Source organism: Monodelphis domestica, chromosome 7, assembly GCF_027887165.1.
Source record: "Monodelphis domestica isolate mMonDom1 chromosome 7, mMonDom1.pri, whole genome shotgun sequence".
Classification (NCBI taxonomy): domain Eukaryota; kingdom Metazoa; phylum Chordata; class Mammalia; order Didelphimorphia; family Didelphidae; genus Monodelphis; species Monodelphis domestica.
The window spans coordinates 94,417,070-94,431,195 of NC_077233.1; the positions used below are offsets into that span (position 1 = coordinate 94,417,070).

Below are 14,126 nucleotides of genomic sequence, written 5' to 3' on the forward strand. Positions count from 1 at the left end.
TTATTTTTAATCCCTTGGGGTTATCTTGTAACCTTGTTTTGCTGATAATAGTTTAGCCTTTGCTAGTTTAGCATACCACTACCACTACTGGGTCTGTATCCTAAAGAGGTCAGTTAGGCGAAAAGGACCTATTTGAACAAAAATGTTTTTAGCAGCTCCTTTTGTAGTGGCAATGAATTGGAAACTGAGAGGTTGCCCATCAATTGGGGAATGACTGAACAAGATGTGGTATATGGTTGTGATGGAAAACTTTTTTACCATAAGAAATGACAGAATGAGTTCAGAAAAACCTAGAATGCCTTAGAAGAAAAAATGAAGTGGGCAGAACCAGGAGTATAGTGTATACAGTAACAGAAATATTGCATAATCCTCCTGTGAAGTACTAAACTATTCTTTGCACATTCTTGACAATCAACCTCATCAACTCATCTCTTTGCAGATGATTTCCATATCTGTATATTCAGCCCTAGTTCCCCAGAATTCTAGTCCCAAGTCACCATTGGACATTTCCAGCTAGAAATCTTTTAGGCATCCCAAATTTAATATATTCAAACAAAACCAATTTCCCTATATTCTCCTAAATTTCCTGGTTCTGTTGCAGTCACCATTTCCCCTCCTAGTCACTTAGGTTTTCAAATTTGGGAGTCATCCTTTGCTTTACCTTCTCTTTCTTTTTTAAAAAATGTTATTTGGTCAATTTCAAACATTATACCTTATCATATTCTATTTCTCCTTCCTCTCCCCCTGTCCTTCATATAGCCAACACGCAATTCCACTGGGTATTACTTGTGTCCTTGATCAGAACCTATTTCCATGTTGTTGATGTTTGCACTAGCATGTTCATTCAGAGTCTACATCCCCAATCATATCCCTTTGACCCATGTATTCAAGCAGTTGTTTTTCTTTGGTGTTTTTGCTCCCACAGTTTTTCCTCTGAGTGTGAATAGTGGTTTATCTTGTGGATTCCTCCAAGTTGTTCAGGATCACTGCATTGCCACTAATGGAGAAGTACATTACAATCAACTGTACCACAGTGTATCAGTCTCTGTGTATAATGTTCTCCTGGTTCTGTTCCTCTCACTCTGCATCAATTCCTGGAGGTTGTTCCAGTCCCCATGGAATTCCTCCACTTTATTATTCCTTTGAGCACAATAGTATCCCATCACCAACATATACCACAATTTGTTCAGCCATTCCCCAATTGCAGGGCATCCCCTCATTTTCCAATTTTTTTGTCATCGCAAAGAGCGCATCTATGAATGTTTTTGTACAAGTCTTTTTCCTTATTATCTCTTTGGGGTACAAACCCAGCAGTGCTAAAGCTGGATCAAAGGGCAGAGAGTCTTTTAGCACCCTTTGGGCATAGTTCCAAATTGCCCTCCAGAATGGTTGGATCAATTCACAACTCCACCAGCAATGCATTAATGTCCAGGCTTTGCCACACCCCCTCCAACATTCATTACTTTGCTTTGCTGTTGTTAGCCAATGTGCTAGGTGTGAGGTGATACCTCAGAGTTGTTTTGATTTGCATTTCTCTGATTATAAGAGATTTAGAACACTTTTTTGTATGCTTATTAAGTTTTGATTTCTTTAACTGAAATTGCCTATTCCTGTCCCTTGCCCTTTTATCAATTGGAGAATGGCTTGATTTTTTGTACAATTGGTTTAGTTATTTATAAATTTGAGTAATTAGACCTTTGTCAGGTTTTTATAATGAAGATTGTTTCCCAATTTGTTGCTTCCCTTCTAATTTTGGATGCATTAGTTTTGTTTGTACAAAACCTTTTTAATTTGATGTAATCAAAATTATTGATTTTACATTTTGTGATTTTTTTTCCTAGCTCTTGCTTGGTTTTAAAGTCTTTCCTTTCCCAGAGGTCTGACAAGTACACTGTTCTGGGTTCGCCTAATTTGCTTATATTTCCTTCTTTATATTCAGGTCATTCACCCATTCTGAGTTTATCTTAGTGTAGGGTGTGAGATGTTGATCCAAACCTAATTTCTCCCATACTGTCTTCCAATTTTCCTAAGCAGTTTTTATCAAATAGTGGGTTTTGGTCCCCAAAACTGGGATCTTTGGGCTTATCATAGACTGTCTTGCCGAGGTCATTTACCCCAAGTCTATTCCACTGATCCTCCTTTCTGTCTCTTAGCCAGTACCAAATTGTTTGCTAACCACTGCTTTATAGTATAGTTTGAGATCTGGGACTGCAAGTCCTCCTTCCTTTGCAATTTTTTTATGATTTCTCTGGATATCCTTGATCTTTTGTCCTTCCAAATGAACTTTGTTATGGTTTTTTCCAATTCAATAAAAAAATATTTTTGGTAGTTCAATGGGTTTGGCACTAAATAAGTAAATTAATTTGGGCAGGATTGTCATTTTTATTATGTTAGCTCATCCTACCCATGAGCAATCAATGTTTCTCCAATTGTTTAGATCTAGTTTTAGTTGTGTGGAGAGTATTTTGTTGTTGTGTTCATATAGTTCCTGTGTTTGTCTTGGCAGATAGATTCCTAAGTATTTTATGTTGTCTAGGGTGATTTTAAATGGAATTTCTCTTTCTAATTCTTGCTGCTGAAATGGGTTGGAGATATATAGAAATGCTGATGACTTATGTCGGTTTATTTTGTATCTTGCAACTTTGCTAAAGTTGTTGATTATTTCAACTAGCTTTTTGCTTGATTCTCTAGGATTCGTTAAGTAACCATCATAGGCTACGTAAAGAGTGATAGCTTGGTCTCCTCATTGCCAATTTTAATACCTTCAATTTCTTTTTCTTCTCTAATTGCTACTGCTACTGTTTCTAGTACAATCTTAAATAATATAGATGATAATGGTCATCCTTGTTTCACTCCTGATCTTATTGGGAAGGCTTCTAGTTTATCCCCATTGCAGATGATGTTTGCTGATGGTTTTAGATCAAAAGTATGGAGCGCCTCACAAATTTGCGTGTCATCCTTGTGCAGGGGCCATGCTAATCTTCTCTGTATCAGCCCAATTTTAGTAGATTGCCATATTTGTTGCCATATAATTGGGCATAATACTTTTTAATGATTGGATTACTTCCCTCTTCATTAGAGGTGAGGTCTCCGTTTTCTTCTGTCCTTTTTTTAATTATACTGACCAGTACTTTGTCTATTTTATTTGTTTTTTCAAAGTACCAGCTTCTAGTTTTATTCATTAAATCAATAGTTCTTTGACTTTCAATTTTATTAATTTCTCCTTTGATTTTTAGGATCTCTAATTTAGTCTTCATCTGAGGATTTTTAATTTGTTTACTTTCTAGTTTTTTAATTTGCATGCCCAATTCATTGACCTCTGCCTTCCCTAATTTGTAAATATATGAACTCAAGGATATAAATTTCCCCCTGAGTACTGCTTTGGCTATATCCCATAGGCTTTGAAAGGATGTTTCATCATTGTAATTTTCTTCAATGAAAGTATTAATTGTTTCTATGATTTGTTCTTTAACTAACCAGTTTTGGAGAATCATATTGTTTAATTTCCAATTAATTTTTTATTTACCTCTCCATGTACACTTACTAATTGTTATTTTCATTGCATTGTGATCTGAGAAGGTTGCATTTATTATTTCTGCTTTTTTGTATTTGTTTGCAATGTTTTTATGCCCTAATACATGGTCAATTTTTGTGAATGTACTATGTGCTGCTGAAAAGAAGGTGTATTCCTTTTTGTTCCTATTTATTTTTCTCCACATATCTACTAACTCTAATTTTTCTAAGATTTCATTCACTTCTCTTACCTCTTTCTTATTTATTTTTTGGTTTGATTTATCTAGTTGGAATAGAGAAGGTTCAGGTCTCCCACTAGTATAGTTTTTCTATTTATTTCATCTTTGAGCTCCACTAGTTTCTCCTTTAGAAATTTGGACGCTATGCCATTTGGTGCAAAAATGTTGAGTACTGATATTTCCTCATTGTCTATACTGCCTTTTATCAGGATGTAATTACCTTTCCTATCTCTTTTAACTAGATTTATTTTTACTTTGGCTTTGTCAGATATCATGATTGCGACTCCTGCCTTCTTTTATCAGTTGATGCCCAATAGATTTGGCTCCATCCTCTTACTTTCACCCTATGCGTATCTACCTTCCTCATACTCATATTGTTGTGTATAGCAAGGTATCTGAGACTATGAAGTAATATATTCATGGTATACCCACCCTTTCTCCCTTCCCCTTGGTAGAGATCATTTCAGAGTGAAGGTTGAGAGAAATGAATAACTTTTTTCAGGTCTCAACTACAACTTGCTAAAATCTATTATAACAAATTCATCCAATGTGAATCTATGCTTCCATAGCATTTTAGGTGTTTGTGTCTATCCTAGTTATGAAGTTGGAACTTTCTTCTACAAGGTTAGGAGTGTTCTTGTTGTTTAATTATTTGTTCTACTTTTGCTGCAATAATTTATTTTCTATGCTACCTAAGACTTGTCTTCATTCTCATAAAGTTTAGTGTAGTATGTTGCCCTAGGGAACTCCAACTAATCTTGGTTTCACTGGTACAACATGAATGGTACTTGTCATATTTTTTGAAATTAGAAAATAGAAGTGAAACTGTGTATCTATCACTCCTCCTCCAGTTCTTAATATGTTCCTTGATATCCACCTTCCCATTCAAAATCTGTATCTGTACAAGCCATGTAATCCAACTTATCTATAAAGTCATCTTTATTATCAACCCCTAATCTTGCATAAAGTTCTTCCAGTGGTATGCAACTTGTTCTGTGCCCAAAAAATATCTCATCATCATAGTCTTGGTGAGATTTTGATTGTACTGGTTCCAGGTATTCTATCTTTTCACTTGTGTCCCACAAATCCCCTTCTTTGTCTACCTCTTCATAAAGCTTATAAAATTGATAAGGCATTTTTTCTAAATCATCTTCATTCATTATTATCACACCTTCTGGTATTCCTTCTGATTCAGTATCTGGATCCGATTCATTAAACCCAATCACTATGTTCTTTGGATTTTGCTCAATGCCATGTAAACTTTTGTCAGATGTTGGTAACTCTGGCTTTGTGTGTTGATCTAAGCCTATGTCACCAGCTTCTATATTTCTCAACTGTTTGTTTCTCACTACTAAGCTTAAGAGTTTCATTTTGAATCGGTAAACTTGATGGTATGATGGTATACAGATCTTCTATACTGTTAATAATCATAAATTATACTCTACCACTAGTCTGAGGTTTATGTTTATCTTCATTCTCATTTGACTGTGTAGAGATAGGAATCTTTCCTTCTATTTTATTATTTTCTTCTGGGAATAATTTTGGTACATCTGCATGTCCCCCTGCATTATCAGTAGGATGTATGCCTTTATTCTGTCCCACTGTACATACATATGTTTCTGGTTTTGTAGCTAAGGTGTTTATAACCACTAATTCATTGTTCATTTCTTTGCTACCCTCTGCCAGTTGTATGTGTGGCTCAGCTAATTCTTCTTGATTTGATGCATTTCCTATGAAGTCTACATTTGAAGTTGAATTCTCTACTACATGAATCTAAATCATAGCTGTTACTTTGGCCAGATTCTCTTCTGCCACTTATAATGTTGGCTTTAAGACTGCATTTTGAATCCATGGCTGTTTTGTCAGATACTAAGTCTTCCATTCCATTCCCCTTTTCAAATATAACTGTCATGTCACCTCCATTATTTTGAATAGGATTATTGTTTTCAAAAGTAATTTCAGCTCCATTTTCAATTAATTTTGTCTTATCTAAATCACTCATTGCTGGATGGAAGGTTTCAGCTTCTGGATTCAAATTAGATGTTTTTTTCTATGGGTACCTGTGCCATAAAGCTATTTACAGAATTAACTAAGTTTTGTGGAAGGTCATCTGTGAATGGTTTTAAAGCATTGTCATCTTTAGCAATAGTAACCTCTAGGGACGCTCTGAGCCTGGCACAGCCCTGTCCTCAAGGTACAACCCCCAGACCAGTGCCTTTGCCTACCTAGAGGTTCCTGCTGCTGCTGGAGGCTTAGCGATCTAGGTGGGGGGGGCGGGTCCTGGGAACTTCCTTCTACCTTCCCCTTAAACCCAAGTGTTCTCAAATTCTGACTGTTTTTTTGGGGGGGGGGCGTACCTTTTGAATTGAGTCCTGCAGGAGGGTTCCTTGGCTCTGTCTTGTTGTTCAGTTTGGTTTTCAGTTCCCTAGGAACATTTAGTTTGTAATTGATAAGGAAGGGTATTCAGAGGTCTGAACTTTTGCTGCTTCTAAGCTGCCATCTTGACTCTGCCTCCAGTGAATATAAATTTTTGAGAGTTACAAATAACATTTTCTCCACATATTAATATATATATATATATATATATATATATATATATATAATTTGATCTAATTGTAGCCCTTAAAGAAGAAAGTTTGAATAAAAAATTTTTCCTCTTTCTTATTTTCCTTTTCATGTTTCTCTTGATCTTTGTGTTTGGATATCAAACTTTCCACTTAGTTCTGATCTTTTCTTTACAAATACTTGGAAATCTACTTTTTTGAATGCCCATACTTTCCCCTGGAAGTATATAGTCAGTTTTGATGGATAGGTGATCCTTGGTTGAAGACCCAATTCTCTTGCCTTTCTGAATATCATGTTCCAAGCCTTGCAGTCCTTTAGTGTGAAAGCTGCCAGGTCTTGTGTGATCCTGATTGGTGCTCCTTGGGATCTGAATTGTCTCTTTTTAGCTTCTTATAGAATTTTCTCCTTAGCTTGAAAGCTCTTGAATTTGACAGTTACATTCCTGGGAGTTGTCTTTTGGTGGTGTAGAGGGTGTTCTATGAACTCTTTCAATGTCTTTTTTGCCCTCTTGTTCAAGAACATCAGGGCAGTTTTCTTGGATGATTTCTTGTAGTATGATGTCAAGATTTCTGTTTATTTCTGGCTTTTTAGGTAGACCAATGATTCTAAAATTATCTCGTTGTGATCTGTTTTCCTGATCTGTCATCTTGTTAGTGAGATATTTTATGTTTTCTTCTATTTTGTCAGTCTTTTGACTTTGCTTTATTAATTCTTGTTGTTTTGCAAGATCATTGTCTTCCAGTTGCCTAATTCTGGTCTTTAAGGACTGATTTTCCACTATAATCTTTTGATTTTCCTTTTTGGTTTGGTCTATCCTGCTTTTTGGGGCTTCCAGCTACTTCTCCAATTGGGAGTTCTTGTCCTTTAAACTTTTATTTTCTCTTTGAATTATTTCTCACTTTTCTTGCAGGAAGGCAAGAAAAAGGCTTATCTTTTTTATAAGCTCCAATTTAAATTCTTCAAGAGCTTGTGGACAGTTTCCATTTTTTGGAAGGTTTGGGGTTTATTTGAATTTCCTCCTGTATTTCCTCTGTAGCCTGGGTTTTTCCTCCATAAAAATTTTCCAGGGTCAACCCCTTCTTCCTGTTTTTCTTGGAGGGACATTGTTGGTCTTGTGCACAATTTGCCATCACTGTGGAGGTTTTCCCTTCCCTTTTTAGTCAGAAATCTGAGTGAGATGGGCAGGCCCTCTGTGTATGGAGCTAAGGAGCAAGGATTTTGCCTGAGACAAGCTCTCAAATTTACACAGCTTCTGCTGTTTGCTGCCCTTCTCTGTGCTATTTTCCTGCGATCGCCCATGGTCTTCACTCTTCAGCCAGCTGGGGTTTCAGATGTAGCTACTCTCAGGGGTAGGTCTTTGCTGGTTTTAGTCAGCTCTCAAGGACCTAGAGGTGCCCCTTACTCACTCTATAGGTGCCCCTCAGTCACTGATTCTGGCACACACTGGCTCTGACTCTGGCTCCGTAGGTGGGATAGGAGAGGGTAGATGAGCCCACGGTTTTGGTGGGAGCTTTTTCACCCCCTTATAGTGTAGAAATGCCCAAATCCCATGTACCTTCAATGCTGAGCCCTACTGTAGAGTCCCTTCGTTCTTATGAATTTGTTTTTTTTGGTCTTTTGAGGTAGTCTGTATCAGTGGTGTAAGGATAATTTAGGGTTGTGACCTAATCTAAGTTTGATTTTTGGTCACCAGGGGATATCCCAAATAAAATACCCATGTCAGTTTGGAAATCTATGGTGGTTTAATCAATATATAGGGAAGAAATCAAGGAGAAGAGAGAGGGAAAGGTATAGGATTTCTCCTGCCCGGCCTGTGCCAGGCGAGTTCAAAGTCCTCCACCACAAGGTCTTTGAAGTTTAGAGGCTTTCTCTAAGAGGATAGTGTTTGGAAGGTAAAAGAGAGAAAAATCAGCCTAAACTCCAAGAGATCTCAGAGATGATGCCTCACCTGAACTAAGTTACTAGGCTTCCTCCAGTATGGTATAAAGAAAAACTCACCGCTAAACCGGACAATAGCAGCTGCCACGCCAAGATGCCGACATGCTCAGCAAGCTGCCGCCAGTCACCTCTCTGCCGTCAAAGAGGCCAGAGAGAGGAAGTGATGTGAAATATATAGACGATTTTACATCACTTTCCTGCATCTCACATGTACCAATGATATCTTAGGCTTGACTTAGGATAGCCCAGGGGTCTGTCACAGTGGGTGCAGAGGAGAGGACAAGTCTTGTGTCTAGACTGCTGCCATGTTTACCCAGAAGCCACCTCCTTCTCTTTCTTAATAGCCAGTAAATTGTCCATTATACTTTTACAATATTTCTCATAGCAGCCCTTTTTCTTTCTAACCATCCTAGTTTAGTCTCTTATCATCTCTCCTTCAGACTACTACAGTGGCCTTCTACTTGGTCTCGCTACCTTCAGACCCTCCCAATGCAGTTCATCATCTTTATAGCTGCTAAAGTGATATTCTTAAAGCAAAAATCTGATCATATCATTGTACTGCTTAAGAAGATTTAGAGGACTGTAGGGTAAAATACCACTACTTGGCTTTTAAAGCCCTTCACAGGCTGTTTTTAGCTTGCCTCTTTACACTTATCATACTCTATATACTACTCTTCATTTCCAGCCAAACTGGCCTGTTCCCTTATACTCAACATTCTATCTCATTTGTATAGGCCTATGTTGGTGAAGGCATGCCATGCATGCCCCTGTGGCACCTGAGGACATTTTTTGTATGCCCTACCCCTCCATACAGCTGCCCAATGCAAGCACTTCCTCCCTCCACCGTCTGGAGTAATGTGGTGGGCTCACAGGCAGCTTGAAATTGTAGTTTGGGCACAGGATCTCAAAATGTTCACTAATGCTTTATATGACTGTACCCTACATTTAGAATATATTCCCTATGTCTTGAGAGAGGAAGGCACAGGAAGAGAGGAATCCATCATCACAGGAAGAGAGGAATCCATCATCACCTTTACCTCACAGAATCCAAGACTCAGCTCAAATTCAACTTCTATGTGAGTCCTATCCTGCTCTAGTGAGTTTCTAGTTCTTAACTCACTGAAATTACTTTGTATATTTATTGTGTATAGATTTTGTTTATCCCAGTAGAATATTAGTTTCTTGAGGGCAGGGACTGTTTCTGCTTCATTTTTTTTGTCATTTCATAAAGGGTAATAGTCTGTGTGAAAACTGGCAGATGGTTGTGGAAGCCCTTGAAGTGGTCTTGACTTTTTCTTTCTTTTTGCTGTATATTATATCTATCTGCTATCTCAACCCATGGTTCCTAGGATTATACCATGTCATGGGAGACACTCAGTACACCATATTAGTTTTATTAGGATTAAATAAGCATTTGGGTTAATTTGGATCTTAGTAGTTAAGAACAGGAGAAGAATGCTGAGAGGTACATTTAAGGCCCAGATGGAATCTTGGGGAGAGTTCCTGGAAGGGAATTCTGAGGACCCTGAGAGGCAGTTGGTTTGCAACTGCCAGTGACTCTTGGTGTGAAGTTTTACTCTGAGAAGCTGGTTGGATCTTGCTCTCTGGAAAACTGTGGAAAATCGATTGGCAGTTGAAAGAAGTGAACAGGTTGGGGTTTGGGGAATAAGTTTGTGAAAGAGAACAACTGAGAAGAGAAAGAAAGACTGTTTTTTTCTCTGTGTGGTTGCAGAGGGGAGCCAGCCACCTGAGGCCTACCAAGGCCAACTGAAGGATAACTAGGCCCTGAAAAAAGATAACAGTTGAAAGAGTGAGCTGGAAAAAATACAAGAAGACAGTAACTTTAAAGTATGTATAAGGAGATTATTAATTAGTATAGGTTATTTGGAATAGATACTGAGGATTTGTGATAGATTAAGGAATTTTAAGGAGGCTCGAGTTTTCTCAAGCAGGAAGAAGGTTCTTGTGAACCAGTGGTGTGGGAAAAGTTTAGTTTCCTTTTAGAATTAGGGAATATATCCTCAATCCTTCATTTACCTCTCCTTCCCTTCCTTAAAACCTTTCAATAAATATTTAAAAAGTTTTGTATAAGCTGTTTCCTAGTAAATTTCACTCAGCTATCTCTCATTAGACCTAAACTGTTACCACAGAGCCTCAGCTTAAACCAGCTGGTAGCCAGCTAACTTTCAGGCAACAACTAAAGTCAAGAAAAGATACTGTATCCGAATTTCCACTCAGCATTTCCCAAAAAAGTGGGTAATGCAGAGGTATAGATTACTGTGTTGATAAGCTACATTGTAGGATTGTTATTACTTAAGGTTCTTTATCCTTTCCTCCCATCAGATCCTGAGGTTCTTCTTGTTCTTCCTTGAGAAGGGAGTAAGCACAAGAGGTCCCATGATGGCTGCTATAAATTTGCTAGCTCAACCCCAGGTGAGGTATAATTATCTTTGCCCTTTTTTTAAGTAGACCAGATTTCAGACAAACTCGTACAAAAATAGTTCTTAAATATACACAGTGTCCAAATATTTATTGAGTGAATGATGAAATGATTAAAAAGTCCAACTTGTACCAGATGGTGAAGTGATTGAAAAGCCTGACTTTACTTAGCAGAATGGTCTGGATTACAAAATGGAATTACAACAAGCCAAGGAATCATGGTTGTAATATTCAGTAATGTTTTATGACCTCCTGATGAATACTATGCCTTAGTTGGTCATAAAGGATTAGTGACTTTTTTAAATAGAGTCATTACCAAAATTGGTATTCATTGTTGCTTTTTTCTTCTTGTACTGTTAAAATTCTGAAGGAATTCTATACTAGACTTAAGATCCTGGATTAGAGGAATTTGGGATGTTTGGGAGCTAGAGCTAGGTCTAAGCAGCTTGACCTGTACACAGTTCTAGAAAAATTTCATTTGAGCCTCACATCAAACAATCAGTAAAAGTGCTTACAATATGTTAGGCACTTTGTCAGGCTCTGGAAATACAAAGACTAAGAAGAAACACTTTCTTAACTTGAGGAACTCACATTCTGTTGGGGGAGATATTCTAGGGAGAGATGCTTAAATAAGTATATACAAAAAGCATCACACCAAAGCAACTAGAACTTGCTGCCTCTGACAGAAGCAGCTGGAGAACCCACATTAGCCATGCCGCCGCCACCTTTGAAGATGAACGACGTCGACGTCTTGCCGCTGCGCATGAACGCCGACACCAGACCACAACCGCACCTCCCGTAACAACTGGTGTCCCATGCCCCATGTGCCACAAACTCTGCGCATCAGCCTTTGGACTCCAAAGCCACATGAGGGTACATCACTAGATGATAATGCACAAAGACAATTTTCATTCTTGGTCACCGAGAGACTACCACTACAAAAAACACAAGGTAAATTTATGAGTAGAAGGCATTAGTAGCTAAGTTGGAGATGGGTTAGGAAAGGCTTTATATAGAAAGTGATGCTTGAACAGACTTGAAGCAGTATAATGATATGATCAGATTTTTGCTTTAAGAATATCAATTTAGCAGCTATAAAGATGATGAACTGCATTGGGAGGGACTGAAGGTAGCGAGACCAAGTACAAGGCCATTGTAGTAGTCTGAAGGAGAGATGATAAGAGACTAAACTAGGATATTTAGAATCAAAGACCACAGTTAGGTAAATCACCTATTATTATCTTCATGAGGATGAAGGAAACTCAGGTTTAGTGATACTGATTTGTCAGAGTTCACACAACTAATTACTAGCAGAGTAGTCCTGATTCAGACTTTTTGAATCTAAAACTAGTTTTTTCATGTTACCTGAAAGTGAATATGAATAGCTTTATACATAAAGTTTCACAGAGAAAACAAAAACTACAGAAAGAAGACATTAAGAGTTAAATTAAGTATAAACCATTATCTTTAAATAGAGGCATTTGCTGTCATCCATACTTACAATTGCCTTTGCTATGTGAATTACTGCCCCATCTAAGAAATTTAGCTTCCTGCTGAGATCATTGGAACTTCCCTCTTTTTAATCACTGCTTCCCTAAATATCCACAGTCCTTTCCCTGTGCCTCTCTGTGTGGTCTTGGAAGGATTTCAGCAGGCACAGGAGGGGAAGAGGGAAGGACATTCCAGTGGTAGAAAAGGGTAAAAATTTGTGGAACAACATAGGATACAAACAGAGGACAGTAAAAATTCCAGTTAGACTAGAGTATATTTGGAGGGGGATGTGAGAATGAGAGATGGCTAGGTAGGGACAGGTAAGGAGGCAATTGGTTATAGAAAGCTTTGAATACCGGGCTAAACAGTTTGGACTGGAATCTGAAGTCCAAGGAAGCTATTGAAAGTTTTGAGTAGAGGGACAAGAACAAGACAGTAGTATGAAGTGTTGATTAGAGGGAGAAGGAGCAGGAGTTAAGAAAACCATTTGGGACAGCAGTCAATTCCAAGCATGGGAGATGGTATGTTCAAAGATGGAGAGGGGAGGATGAGACTAGGAAAAGGTAAAGAGCTAGAACCTAGAATGTGAGCAGGGGAATACAATGAACTGTGGCTGGAAAAGTTGGTTGAAGCCATTTCAAAGAGGCCTTAATAGCAGGATGAAGTTGCCTTTTATTCAGCAGGCAGTGGCCACTCACTTTTTAGAGCAAGATATGGAAAACAAAATAGGAGAGTTTTTAAGAACAATTTTAGTCAGCCAAATCAAATTCTGAACATGAGGCATTTTCAAAATGAAATCTTTTGGATTTGGCTGAATGAGTTCATTGGTTCCCTTTTGAGGAAGAAATTTCAATAAAGGGGAAGCTGTATTATAGAGGGTTATGAAAGCAGTGGAAGGAAGAGGAATGATAATATATTCTAAAGTTGAAATTATATAACTCAGATTTCAGTGTTATTTCTGCTACCCTATGTTGACTCCTGCTGACATTTGAAGTCAGATAGGAAGGAGCCAAAAGTGAAGAAGAGACTGAAGATGAAAAAAGAGACAATTGCCTTAAGAATAATGCTCAAGGGGCAACTAGGGTTAGGGTTTAGGGGTTAGGGTTAGTGGATTGAGTGCCAGGCCCAAAGATGGACTGTCCTGGGTTTAAATCTTGCCTCAGATACTCCTAGCTATGTGACCCTGGGTAAGTTACTTAACCCTCATTGCCTAGCCCTTACCACTCTTCTGCCTTGGAATTGATATTTAATATTGATTATGAAACAGAAGGTAAGAGGGTTTTTTTTTAATAATGCTCAGCAGGAGGGATGTTTCTTCTACTCAGACGTAAAAATGTATCCTTGGAAGTAGTGAAAAATGTCAATGATAATTTAAAGAAAATAAGAGATGTAGATAACATAGATATTAAAATCTAAGTGTGAATGGATTGGTTTCACACTATCAGTGGCATTGGGAATTGATGGAATAGCCAGTCCATCTCTCCCATTGGATTGAGGGAAGTAGTAGAATTTATGTTGAACAAGAAGGGACAACAAAAGGAATAACATCATAAAGTGTGTAGGAGATATCCAGAGACCTTTACTCACAAAGAAATCAGGATTCTAATAGGCAAAGTCAAAAAGGGTTAGTTTTATGTAGAGGTAGCAAGGCCAAAAGGATTGTTCCCAAATGGTAGATTTGGAGAACTGGAATAAAAGTAATATGGGGAGAATTGGTAATATATGTTAAGAGGGCAAATAAATCAGGTATACAGTATAAAAAATTATACTACAGATGATCAGCTTGGACCCAAATTTACTTGGACACATAGCCCAAGCTCAATTCTGAATCTCTAAGTAGGATAGGGTATCTGTGAGAAATGTGCAAAACATGGAAATACCTCTGGTGATAAAGTAGAAATTGCCTATTTGAATGGGAGCACTTATTGAGTCCTCCTTGGG

The 14,126-nt window shown here is 37.9% G+C and overlaps 1 non-coding gene and 1 pseudogene across 1 annotated transcript; one reads left to right on the top strand and one right to left on the bottom strand.

The window, feature by feature from the left end:
• Nucleotides 1-14,126, top strand: part of LOC100026495 (zinc finger protein 850-like) — a 148,864-nt pseudogene that overhangs the window by 66,078 nt on the left and 68,660 nt on the right.
• Nucleotides 2,923-3,026, bottom strand: LOC130455720 (U6 spliceosomal RNA). The gene has a single exon (XR_008913816.1). It is a non-coding gene; the product is annotated as a U6 spliceosomal RNA (small nuclear RNA).